The 12558-nt window shown below is 48.2% G+C and overlaps 1 protein-coding gene across 1 annotated transcript in view; it reads left to right on the forward strand.

Moving 5' to 3' along the window:
- Positions 1-2852: 2852 nt before the first annotated feature.
- Positions 2853-12558, forward strand: part of pxb — a 408186-nt gene continuing 398480 nt past the window's right edge. Inside the window, exons 1-2 of the mRNA XM_065444315.2 lie at positions 2853-2892; positions 5574-5659. The gene's annotated coding sequence lies outside the window, so the exon portion shown is untranslated. The remainder of the gene's footprint in view (positions 2893-5573; positions 5660-12558) is intronic.

Consider the following 12558-nt stretch of genomic DNA (forward strand, 5'->3'; position numbering starts at 1 on the left):
ATCATGTGACAGGCATCTAAGATAAACTGAATGTTTTTGGTGCAGTCAGCAGGGTTGACAAAGCTTGTAGAAAACCGGTGAGAAGGCAGTAGAAGCTCAGCGCCTAAACATTTCGCCATAGTGAAGTTAGAGGAGGCACCATCAAATGTAAGAGAGATGACATTAGCCTGCACTGACTCAAGCTTGTCAATGCACTGCTTAGTCAGCTCCGCCCTCTCGGCACCAGTGAGTGCGTCGATCGAAAAGTAAGCGACAGGCATCTTGATTCTGACATTTACACCAACAATCATGTACACACACACATTTCTCGCTTCAGGGAGAGTGTCGTCATCTAGCCCTGTTCCAAAGTCCACATACCCGACAATTTTGTTTCCAACAAGTTCTACGTGTTTTCTTATGGCCATGTCGTCCACGATCAGAGCGCAGTAGAATGGCTCATTCCGTAATTGTGTAAATTTTTGAAGGAAGCAAAATGCTTCATCTGTAAAGCCAGGAGCTCCGTGGACTGAGCGATACCATTGCCTAAGTGTCCGCTGTGAAGGAATGGCATCATTGAATTTGGACCTGACGTAGTCATACGCGGCCGGGGCATAAAAATGCAAAGTCAGCACGAACGCGCGGAGCTCGGGTGTGTATATACCCTTTTGCTTGTTGCCCGCTCTGTTCCGAAGCTGCTGAATATCAGTTGAAAATGAAGACGTGAACACCTGCGATCCTTCTTCTGAAAGGAGTTTTTGATCTCTGATTTCCTTGATAATTTCTTGCGCTGTGTCATTTCTCTTTTTGAGTCTTCGCTTCGTTTGCTGCAAAGTATTAATTTTCTTTTTTAGCTGAGTTATTTCTTCCTCAGAGGCACTGACTTTTTCTTTGTACCATTGTTTGGTGGGTGAAGGCACAGGTGGCTCTTCTTCAGCTTCAGACTTTTCATGCTGCGGTGAGCAGTTACTGGCTGGGGTGTCTTCATGCTTGCGGCCTGGACGCTTCCTTTTCACCTGAAATATAAGAGAAAAATAAGAGCAGTTGTAAAGCTATGCCTCATTTGCTACCAAAACTTACTGCTTCATAAAGGTGGATGTATATTATTTTCTAATTTCGCTTAAGACTATTTTCAAATCATTGGCCTGTTTATTTTGTTTAGCATCTGAGCTTGCATATTAATTAGATCTCTTCACATCACCACCGACGCGCGCTTACTGAACAGATTTGCAGACTGAAACCGCATCTGCAGCCTACGGTTATGAGTAGCAGTTTTCGTACTTTTTATCCTATGAAAATGAAAAAAAAAATGAAGCTGTGCAAAATCTAGGCGCAATGGCGGTCTCTATCCAAGGTCATGGTTACAGCCTAGCTGAGGCGACCCTGCTAGACGGCAAATTTGATGTAATTTTCATAGAACGTCATTCAAAGGTAATGCCCTTCATTAGCTGTGACAATGGTATATTTAATGACATTAGTTGAAAACGACATCCGCGGCCTAATGAGCTCGAGAAACTCAGTCGCATTTCTCGCTTTTGCAGCTGGCAGGGCACACAGTGTTGATTTTTATCCGGCTTATCACGGTCACTTCTTCTCAACAAAAACGACACCGCCACAACTACAACGCGGGACGTTACAACATACTCCCGGGCTTCTGTAGATGCTCCGGAAACGCAGGGAACACAGAAGGAACGCTACCCGCATGCAGTCGCGTTGTCTGTCCGGTGCGGTCGAAGCACTCCGGCGCGAAATGCACACAACAAAGGCGATCTCCATCTTTCGCATGCCACCTTTCACGGCGAACAGCCCGCTCCCACAGGCTCCGCAGCTCCGGATCTTTTGGAAACCTGTCGGCAATTCCAGGACTATTAGTCGTTGTACACACACACACAACTTATCAGTTGACATCCATCGGCAACGCGAGCGTAGTGGCTCAATGAACGTGTTCTCGAGTACTTACAGGTGAAACGTGAGGCCACAACCCTTCTTCAGCCTGTTCGCACATCCGTAGGCAACGCAAGAGGCAACCATAATCAAATCGATGGTGTTTACATGCCCCTCACATCAACTTGCACTGCAGACCAACTCACGAAAACTGCAGCGCGAGCCGGTGCCGCCGGAGCCGAGCGCGCTTTCTGCCTCTGGCAAGATGGCGGACGGAGGCTTCGGTCGGAGCGCGCCCTCTCCACTCCAGCAATTTTTATGTATCCTCCTTGAGCCAGCCATGGCCTTTATCAGTTTGTCGAAGTGGCCATCAATATTTCTGCCTTCACGGGTAACATTCTTGGCATTTTCTTTTCCAATTCACCGCATCTAATAGATTCAGTTGTACTACCAATGCCTGGTATCAGTGATCACAAATGTCTTGTCGCACACGTCATTTGTCCATTGCCTAATACATCGACTGTTCTATATAGAAAGGTTTATTTCTACGAAAAGGACAACTACGATAGTATAAAACAGGCCCTAGAGGTATACTTTGAAACATTTGAGACTCAATGTCGCAATCAGTGTGACTGATCTATGGTCGCTGTTCAAATGGAAGCTTACTGACCTTCTTGACCTACACATTCCACTCGAAATACTTACAGCAACCAAAGGAAACCTAAGCCATTGTTCAACAATGATATTAAATGTGTTATGAAAAAAATATAAGAGAGCGCATTTTTAAGCAGTGCATCAGACGCAAGGAACAGAATTTGTATGAAGCCCTAGAGCAGATAGGAAAGCACATAAAGCTACAAATCAAGACTTCTAAAAATGCCTTCTTTTTCTTTCTTCGTTTCAAGATGGGAAGCAATCCGAAAGAACTTTGGAAGTTTGTCAAATCTAACCATAAGGACGATACTGGCATCCCATCAGTTCTGCACAGCGATCCAGCCGTTGTTGCTGATACTGATAAAGCAAACAGCTTCAGTGAGTATCTTTAGTGTGATTTTTCTCGCGCTACATCTAAAAAAAAATTACCGGATTGCTGATGCCCCGAGTATAAATCTATGCCCGAGACAGAGAAAAGAATGCATAGAAAGGCAGGGAGGTTAACCAGACGTAATTCCGGTTGGCTACCCTGCACGGTCGGTTAAGGGGCATAAATTGAGAGTGTGGAAGGGGGACGTAGACGGAAAGAGAGACGAGCACGAACAAACCGCATACACTGTAGAGCGGTAGGGGGCGGCGTTCATAAAGTCTGTCGTGAAGCCCCGTATATATAGACCGCAGGAACTTTAGTAACGCGAGTAAGGCCTTCAGCGCAGATGTTCTGTGGGAGTAGTGACCTAAAGCTTTGAGTTCTGATAATGGACGATTGTCCAATTGGTCCAGTACTCTTCACAGCACTTGTCTCTGGGCACTATATCGCCGGCAGGCACAGATAATATGTGCGAGCATCTATCTCATCGCTGTTGCGTATGTCGCACGTGGGATTGTTGGGCATTCCACTAAGGAAAGCATACGAGTTCGTAAATGCAACGCCTCCACAGACGGTACAGCATGGACTGTCCACGTCGTGGTAACTCAGACGGTAGGTGCTTTGAGGTCTTAAAACAGCTACAGAATGTAAGTACTAACTCTGCTCCGGGCCATGGTGGCATTCCAAATGTTGTGTTAGAGCCTTGCGCCCCTGTTCTAAGTAATTTCCGCTGTTACACAGTCCATTACTCGGCACGTGCTCCCTTCCACAGGATTGCAAAGTGGGCAACATTGTACTCAATTATAAAGGCGGCCCTCGTAATTGCGCTTTAAACTACAGACAAATATCCCTCGCAAGTGTTCGTCGCAAAACTTTGGAACATATATTTTACTATCAGCTTCAACACAATAACTTCTTTGTGGATTATCAACACGCTTTCAAGGCAGGGCATTCTAGAATCACACAACTAATCGAATTTTCTCATGTTCTGTTCAAATCGATTTACCTTGGTCATAAAACTGCTTGTATGTTACTAAATTTTTAAGAAGCATTCGACAAGGTTTTGCTCGTTCTTTTATTGCATAAATTGCCTTTCCTCGCGTTACATAGAATCTTTCTTCAACAGCGACAGTGCTACCTCTGTGGACGTTATCAAAAGGTTGCTGTTAGCGGAATAGAATCGACGCGATAACGAAACAACTGAAACTCCAAAGTGCGCGTGGCGCAGAGTCGAGCGAAAACGAAACCTCTCGATCGCCCATGCTACTGAAGAGTAACGTCAAAATCTAATTTTTTTCTTAGGATCGAACATAAGTAGACAAGTAGCATTTTCTTCCGTCTTATAACCTAATGAAATTATCTTTTTAATACGAGTAGTTGAGTACTAGCGACATAAATTGTAATGAGGAGTGCCTTCATCATCGGGCTAGTACGGGTATGTCGCTTGGGTGTCTCAAATCGTGTCATGCATTCCCCTCAATTTCTCGGTTACTAAAGCTCTGTTCGCGATTATATTGATGCCTTAGACGTTCTACAGCGTTGCCTTATCAGTTTAACTTGACTTCATAGTAACCTTCAGTGTCCCTTCAAGTCCTAGTCACAAAGATGTCGGTGGACGAGAGGAAGCACGCGCGCACCTAGCGACGCCCCGGAACAAAGAGGCACGGCAGCCGAGGGCGGCCGCGCCGTGACGTCAGCGCCCCGCCCTCGCCGCAAACATCGCGAGTGGCGCGCCACCGCTGACAACCGGAAGGGTGATAGGCGTAGGGATGGCAGAACAGGTGAATGCACCCGCGTAATTGCGCCGGCGAATTTTTCAATACCCACACCCTTAATTGCGCAACCGTAAACAGGTACATATATTTAGAATCCCCACTTTACGTGTCTAGTCGCTGTGACCACCCACCCACTTAAGATAAATGAAATAGCCACACGTACATTTCTCTCTATGAACCCTTTTGAAGCGAAAGCGTCAAATGGCTCATTGAGCGAAAAAGCCGGCGTCTGTATGAGAAACGGCTCCTAAATTCCCATTGGCTGCGACACTTCGTCACGTGCGCCGTTCGACGGAGCAGAGCGGGCGAAAGGGCACGTCTGCTGCCAGGTGCTGCGTGAGGGCGTCGCCGCCATGCCACGTCACCCTCGCTCTCGAAGCCCGTGTTATCCACGCGTTCCTTGTCCGCGCAAGCTCTCGCCTGCGTTCTAACTTCACCTCGGTAATCGCTATAAAGATGTATAAAATGAAACAGAATGAATTCCAAAGAAAGAAACTCGGCTATAGTGTGTCCCGAACCTACGACCCCACGCTCAGAAGCCGAGTGTCTTGCCTACTCGGAGGAGTTGGCCTAGCGCCTCAGCGCACTCGCTTGCCCGCTAGGAGTTCATAACTCGAAGGACTGCTCAACAGCGTGTAATTGGACATTATTGCTTTCGCATTCAAAGCTCAAAAGAAGTGCTTAAGTCTCCTCGGATGTTTTCCCCTTTTCTATCAAGCATTGGAAACGCCTTCCGTGTGAAGTCATAGCAGGGGTCCGGGAAGAACGTTTCACTCAAGTTTTCAGCCAACATGTCTTGAATGGATAGAGTTACAGTTGTGCTTTATGTATGTTTTCTGCATAATGAGCGTGTTACTACACGGTCTTTTTCCACCGCTATATGTGCTGTGGCTCTTGTACTTCTTACTTTACAGAGAGCGAGAGAGAGAGTAGGAAGGAAAGGCAGGAAGTTGAACCAGACTGAGTCCAGTTTGCTACCCTACACGTGGGGAGGAGTGTGGTGAGTGAGAGATAACATGAGTCTGTCGCACTTTCCCATGCACTAAGTTATGTGCAGGATGTCTATAGTCTGGCACTCAAGTCTGCTGCCTTCAGGTAGTGAACAAGCACTCTAACTGCTTTCTGGGCTAATGAATTGTGAGGCCAGGCTGACAAGATCTTTGCTTCTGTAAATGGCTTTTAAAGGTTCTACTGGGGCGTGATGAGTTGTGGGTTCGCACGCCTCATGCGTGATACGTGCCGTGCCATTTTACCTTGTTAATTTACAGTTCGTTTTGTTTGTTATGGGCTCCCATTCCGACCGCAGCAATTTGTTATTTCAGCGCAATTAATTGATATTTGTGCCCTATAATCCCCCGCCCTCCTACTGTAATGCGCTCGGACAAATGTAGATAAATAAATAAATAAATAAATAAATATGCATGCAGCACTTTCCGCGGATGATTGCATGGTTTTTAAGCAAAATAGTGTGAAGTTGCCTTCATCTATGGGGAAGCTTGCGGCTGCCGTCTTGTGTACCATGCATGTCGGCATGGTAAACAACACGTGCAGGTATTTGCACCAGCTCAGCAGTCATCACTAAATCAGTCAAGCTGCACTTTGCCTGTATAAGCTAACTTTCCTGTGAACAAAGTGCACATCAACATCTAATGGACCTCTTGCCTAATGCCGACAACCCTGTGCGCTTGTGTGTGTCAGGTCCTCTGTGTGATGTCTACATATCGCGAAGTTAGAATGTTTAGTGAACCGCATCAACTTGTCCAGCAACAAGTACCTTTTAAGGACGAGGAGTTTAGCCTGTGTAAAACAGGCGGGTTATACCCCGTGTTGGGTTCAAAGGGTAAAGGGAGTTATATTTAACCGGAGGATGCACAAATTGAAATGAAAGAGAAAATGAAAACATTCGCTTCCCTGAAGTCTACCGCAAAGTCCGCGTGCCCTCAAGAAGCGGAGCAACTGCTAAATGCGCTGAGTACGTCGTCTGGATCTCCCCTCCGGCAAGGCGTGCGGCGCACTGAGCGCAGCCGCAGTTGCCGCATGCAGAAGTGTAGGCCACGCCAGTGAGGAGCGAGTGTGCACCTGTGAATGCCCCGCCGAACCACTGGCGGAACAGAAGTGCTGCTTCAGCTCATAGTATCCCAGGCACGAATACGAGCTACGGAGAGCAGTGCTCGCGAAATCGGTCAAGCTGCACCCCTGCCAGTGTAAGCTAACGTTCGGGCGAACAAAGGTGGATATATTCAGCTGTTTACAATAAATTAGTATGCACGCTCGGTTTGCTGATAGCACTTAACTTGCCGGCTAAATTCATTACTCCAAGATCAATAAGACTGTGCACCAACTGAATCAAACGTGCCCTTTATAATATTTTATTTATTATACCGTCTCGACTTGCTCTCGAACGAATACGCTCCTATCTTTCTTCGATTCAATTTAAGCAATCGACATTGCGAAAGCGTTATCTGACGCGCACTCAGACTGAACAAACACAAAAAGCGAAATTATGCGCAGTAGGCCTATCAGACCATTCAGCGAAAAGCGAAAGCGCACGCCATCATTGCCAGCGTGGCATTTGATTTTCGCGTTCTAATCGAAAATCGGTCCCCCCGACAGGGTTTATTCAGACCCTGAGTCATCGTGGCAAATCCCTGCCCAATGCATCAGTTCCTTTCAAATCACGATGATAAAACAAAACCTTCGTATTTCGTCTCCCTACACAGTGTAAAAGCGCGTCTGCAGCGAATAGCTCAGACATCGTCTTTCGTTTCCTTTCTTTCTTTCAGCAGACAGCAGCCCAAAAAGACCTCTGACGATTCTCGGTGCAAGAATCGCAGGCTCCATTTACTGTGACCCTTCGTTTCTGCCTGAAACCCCGCTAACACTTCGACGAGGCGCTAAGCGCCTGCTAGATAAACCATTATAGACCCATTCTCTTCCCTTTTTCTCCCCGAAATTCGTTATATTTTACGTTTTCTCACCCCGCATTTTGAAGCAAATAAATATGCGTTTTAAGCCATGACGTAATCACCGATGCATATTTCGCATATAACCCCTTCAAGAAGGGACGGGACCGTTGCGTCGGAAGAGAGGGGTCAAATGAGGCTTCAGGCGTGCCATTAAAGTAGAAAAAAAAGAACGCTAGACAATGGGTGAAAAAAGTTGCCTCTTTTTTTCGTCTGCGAACCCTCAAGGCCTGTTTCAGGAGTCGGAAATTGCAGATACATTTTTTTCCTCTTATTTTTTCAGTCTGCGTTCTGCGCAAATGAGTTTGGCGATATGGATCCACATCGCGACTTTTCCCGGTGAACTGTGTGTGAATGTGTACTCAGTTCAAAGGGGAGAACGACGCAAATGCTTTCCGCCTTCACCTCCGCCTCACTAACGATTACACGCTGAACTTGACGGACATAACGGATAACGACCATGTCTAACTTCATTCCAGTGGAAATTCCGAAAATAAATATCGGCCATTACTACAAATTCTCAGTAGCAGCTCGCGATTCTACAGCGTAGACTGCAGGAGAATGAACATACCAGCTCAAAACAGTCAAAATCCTTTGGACTCATTAAACGCATATATAGAGACAACGAGGACAAGAAAATAGTCACACACAAGCGCTGCTCCTTCTACTATCGTGTCCTCTTTGTGTAAACGCTTAAACAACACACAGTATGCCTTACTCACAAGGCCAGACGTCCACGCTGTTTCCTGCTGTTTTATGGCAGCCGTCCTGACAAGCTGACACCCGCCTTAGCATTAAACACCGTCCGTGGTTGCCTTGCGGTAAGCAGCGCAGGCAAGTGAGATAAAGTGAGCGTTCGTCTAATGCGGTTCTGCTGCACCCCTCCCCGCATGCCTCGGCGAGGAGGTAAGCGACAAAGGCAAGCCGGATTCCCGACCCTTCTCGCCACGCAACTCTCGTCGCGCAGCCATTCGGAGGCCGCGCCAGCAGGAGCGCGGTCTTACGACGAAAGGCGTGGGCGTACGCAAGCGAGATTCGAGTGAGGCGCCCTCCACCAGGGGCCATTCCTGGCGCGAGGCGAATGCGCACTGCACGCGCAGTGTTGGCGCACTGTCGGCTGCGCGTACGCGCCACGCTTTCCGGTTTCTGGCTGGCACGATCTTGAACTTGAGCCCCTGGTTATGTAAGCGAGAGCTCCGGCGGAAGTCGTTAACCGGGTAGCACGTGCGAGTTAGAAGGAGCCTTCGTTAGGGGCCGCATGGAAATGAGAGACGCAGCGCGGGCAACGCAAGGTTCTTGTTTCGAAAAACAATACAAGCACGCAAATGCGTCTGAGAAGGGGGCGCGAATCCAACTGTGGAGGTGGGTTCCGAAAATTAACTTAGCGCTGCACGAAACAACGCAGCGACAGGCAGACGAGTAGACGAGGCAGGAGCCCCGTCCGTAAACTAGCCGGACCAGAAGCATACACATTCAAGGCGGGACGTGCGGAGCTTCAACGTCACACCCACTTCTCGACGACTTCACCGCGTGGCGAAGCGGTTTTGCCGCGGCCTACGCTGCGTCTCTCACAGCTGCCGCAAAAAATTTGAGGAGCTTGGCGGCACTCGGAAAGTTCCCGATGCTTTCAACTCCGCCACAATGCCGTCAGTGTCATATTGGCTGCGTACATTTTCTTTTCGAAACTATTCTTTGGAAAACTTACGGTGACTAAAGGGCTGTGTTGTCACTGAAGCTGGCGCTCATTTTCATCAGGACTCGGGAACGCACCTCTATGGCAGTGAATGACTGCAGCGACATGAAGTGAGGTTTCCTTGCAAGCCAAGGTTGCACTGACTTTAACCAAACTCCCTTCTCATTCAAGAAGCAACTTGATTCTGAGCTACCTCTAAAACATGGAAATTTAAATGTTGAACGTGTGTGGTGTATTTTGTGCTTCGGCATATTACTTGAACCCACCCAATGGCATAAACACAAATGTCTGATTGCAGGTAAAATTACGCGAGTGTGTTGGCATGCTTCGCAAATCTACAACGTTGCTTGTCTGAAACTGTCGTGAACTTAATTTAAGAGAGAGAGAGAGAGAGAACGAAAGAAAGAAAGAAAAGCCAAAGGAAGGACAGGGAAGGTAAGCAGAGAGTATCTTCGGTTATCTACGCTATACAGGGGCAGGGGCAAAGGGATGCGATAGGAGAGACATAAAGAAAGAATTAAAAAATACGGAAGAAAAAAAACCACACACACACACACACACACACACACACACGCACGCACACACACGCACACACACACACACGCACACACACACACGCGCGCACGCACACGCACGTACACGCGCACACACGCACACATGCACACACGCGCACACAAGCACGCACGCACACACAAGCACGCACACAAACCACACACACAATACACATACAATACAGAACTGTTCCTGGGGACACGGTCACGCGGTCTGCGAAAACATTCCTAGTGTTACAGAGTGTCATTGTCCCATCCTGTGTAACACAGTGTGCAGTCACAATTTGTCACAAAGTCCAGTGTCTTTTGAATAACGCAGCAGTGCGTTCATAGCGGCTCGCGCTGATGTTCGCGTAGGCATAGCTTCCAAGGATGTTGTTTTCTGTTATTGCGCGCTTGTCCAGCTGGTCTAGGAAGGCTGAGAGGACTGCTCTCTGCGGGTTGAAACGATGGCACTCACAAAGAAGGTGGGCGATTGTTTCGTTGCACCTGCAGTAGTCACAAAGAGGGCTGTTGGCCATTCCGATAAGAAATGAATGCGTATTTGAAAATGCTACTCCAAGCCATAGACGGACTACAAGGGTGCAATCACGTCGTGGAAGGTCGGGCGCAATACGGAGCTGTAAATTTGGGTCCAGGGTATGAAGGCGTGCACTTGGGAAATCGGATGAATTCAATCGACCTAATGTTAAGTGACACGCAAATGCGGAAAGCTTTTGCGCTGCGTAGGCTCTCGAAAGAGAAATGGCAACGCAGTTGAGGCCGTCATGGGCAGATCGGGCAGCTGCGTCTGCTCGATCATTGCCGTGTATACCACAGTGACTAGGCAACCACTGATATATTATATCACATTGTTTGTCAAATATGTGATGGTGGCCTTCTGTAATCTCTGCCACGAGGTGCTCATGTGATCCATGGCGCAGTGCTCAGAGTACACTCTCGAGGGCTGCCTGCCTTAGACTTACAGAAGATTGACCGTGCATGAGGTGGTTCCTCCCGAATGAAATGAAGAGCCGCACGCAGGTCTACCAGTTCAGCAGCTGTCGTTGATGATACATGTGACGTTTTTAGCTGTATTTTGACGGATCTTGTTGGTATCACTACAGTGGCAGCTGAACTTGCAGATGTGACTGAGCCATCTATGTAAATGTGTACGCGGCCACTGTGCACCTCATGTAAAAGTCCTAATGTGGCCTGCTTCAGGGCAAACGATGGTATGTTAGCTTTCTTCGTGATTCCCGGGGTGGTGAGGCGTATTTCAGGTCTGTGCAGGCACCATAAAGGTGTGGATGGTCTTGCTGCAGGCATGCAGTTAGATGGCAACGAGGCACAATTGGCAGCAATTATCCGCTGAAAGCTGTGTGTGGTCTTTCTGCATGGAAAGAAGCTAGATGGTGAGAAGGTAATCGGGCAACGTGCCAAATATGCGCCCTGAGAGCGTCGGTGGCTAAGTACGTTTATACTGGGTGATCTCAAGCTATGACAATAGTTTCCCCTGCAGACGCACACTTCGGAAGACCGGGATACGTCCTTAGGGCTTGAGCTTGCAGTCCCTGGAGTACACCCAGGTTTGTTTTGAAGGTATTGCCTAGTACAGGGAGGCTGTGTCTTGCGAAACCGAGGCACAAGGCTTTATAAAGCTGCAGCATTGACCGCACTGATCTGCCCGATGACTTTCCGCCGATAAATTTCAGGAGGTATATTATTGTCACTAACCTCCTCTTTAGGTGTGAAACGCGCGGGCTTCATGATTGGCAGCGGTCGATAATTGCCCCTAAAAAGCTGTGTTTCCATGCGTTTGCAATTATTTGCGCATTGACACAGAGTAAGGCTTTATTGCCTTCCGAGTGAATGTAACAACACAGCATTTCTCTGAAGACAGCTCTACGTTCTGTTTTCGCAAATACAGTGATGTTAACGTAGGTGGCTTTTGTAGCCTTGCTCTTACCTGCAATCGTGTTACAGCAGACGCCCAAATGCAGATGTCGTCAGCGCAGATTGATACTTGAACTGTGTTGGGCAAGCATCTGACTAGGCCTAGATTCCGACTCTGGCCTAGATTCCGACGTTCTCCAGGTGCAAGGTAATCATTCGTTAGAGAGAGAGAAATGTTTATTTCCACAATCGAGGTCATTGCTCTTGAGGTCGAGTGGGTGGTGTCCTTATTCCAGGACTCCACTGGTCATGGCTGCTTGGCTGGACGAGCGCTTCTTGGCCCACCAGGGTGTCGCCGGTCAGCTGCACCTCCCACCGCTCAGGTGACGTGCTCGGCGTCTCTAAGCGTTGCGGTTTGCCACCACCTCCACGAGACGTGGAAGTGTGCAGGGCGTGGGCCGCCAAAACAGGGGCAGATGTCGCCATATGTTAGTGGGTACATTTCGCTCTATCTCTGTAGGCTCGATAATGTGTTTGTTTGGATACGTCTGAGAGCTACTGCTTCTTCAGCGCTGAGCTTTTTGTGAGGGTGAGGATAAATCCTGCGGTGGAGCCGCTGGTTCTCGAGGCGTTCGCCATGATTGGGCGACAGGGGCACGATGACAAAGGGTGGGTTTTGATGGGCCCGTTGGTTTTGCCCCGGTCTGTTGATTAGCGCTCCAGATAAGGCATTCGGGCTTTCGTTCCCCTCCAGTTCCGCGTGCCCCGGCGTCCACGTGATCACTGGCTAGAAAACTAATCTACGTGGCTCAGGGCA

This window comes from Dermacentor albipictus, chromosome 10 (assembly GCF_038994185.2).
Source record: "Dermacentor albipictus isolate Rhodes 1998 colony chromosome 10, USDA_Dalb.pri_finalv2, whole genome shotgun sequence".
In the NCBI taxonomy this organism is placed as follows: domain Eukaryota; kingdom Metazoa; phylum Arthropoda; class Arachnida; order Ixodida; family Ixodidae; genus Dermacentor; species Dermacentor albipictus.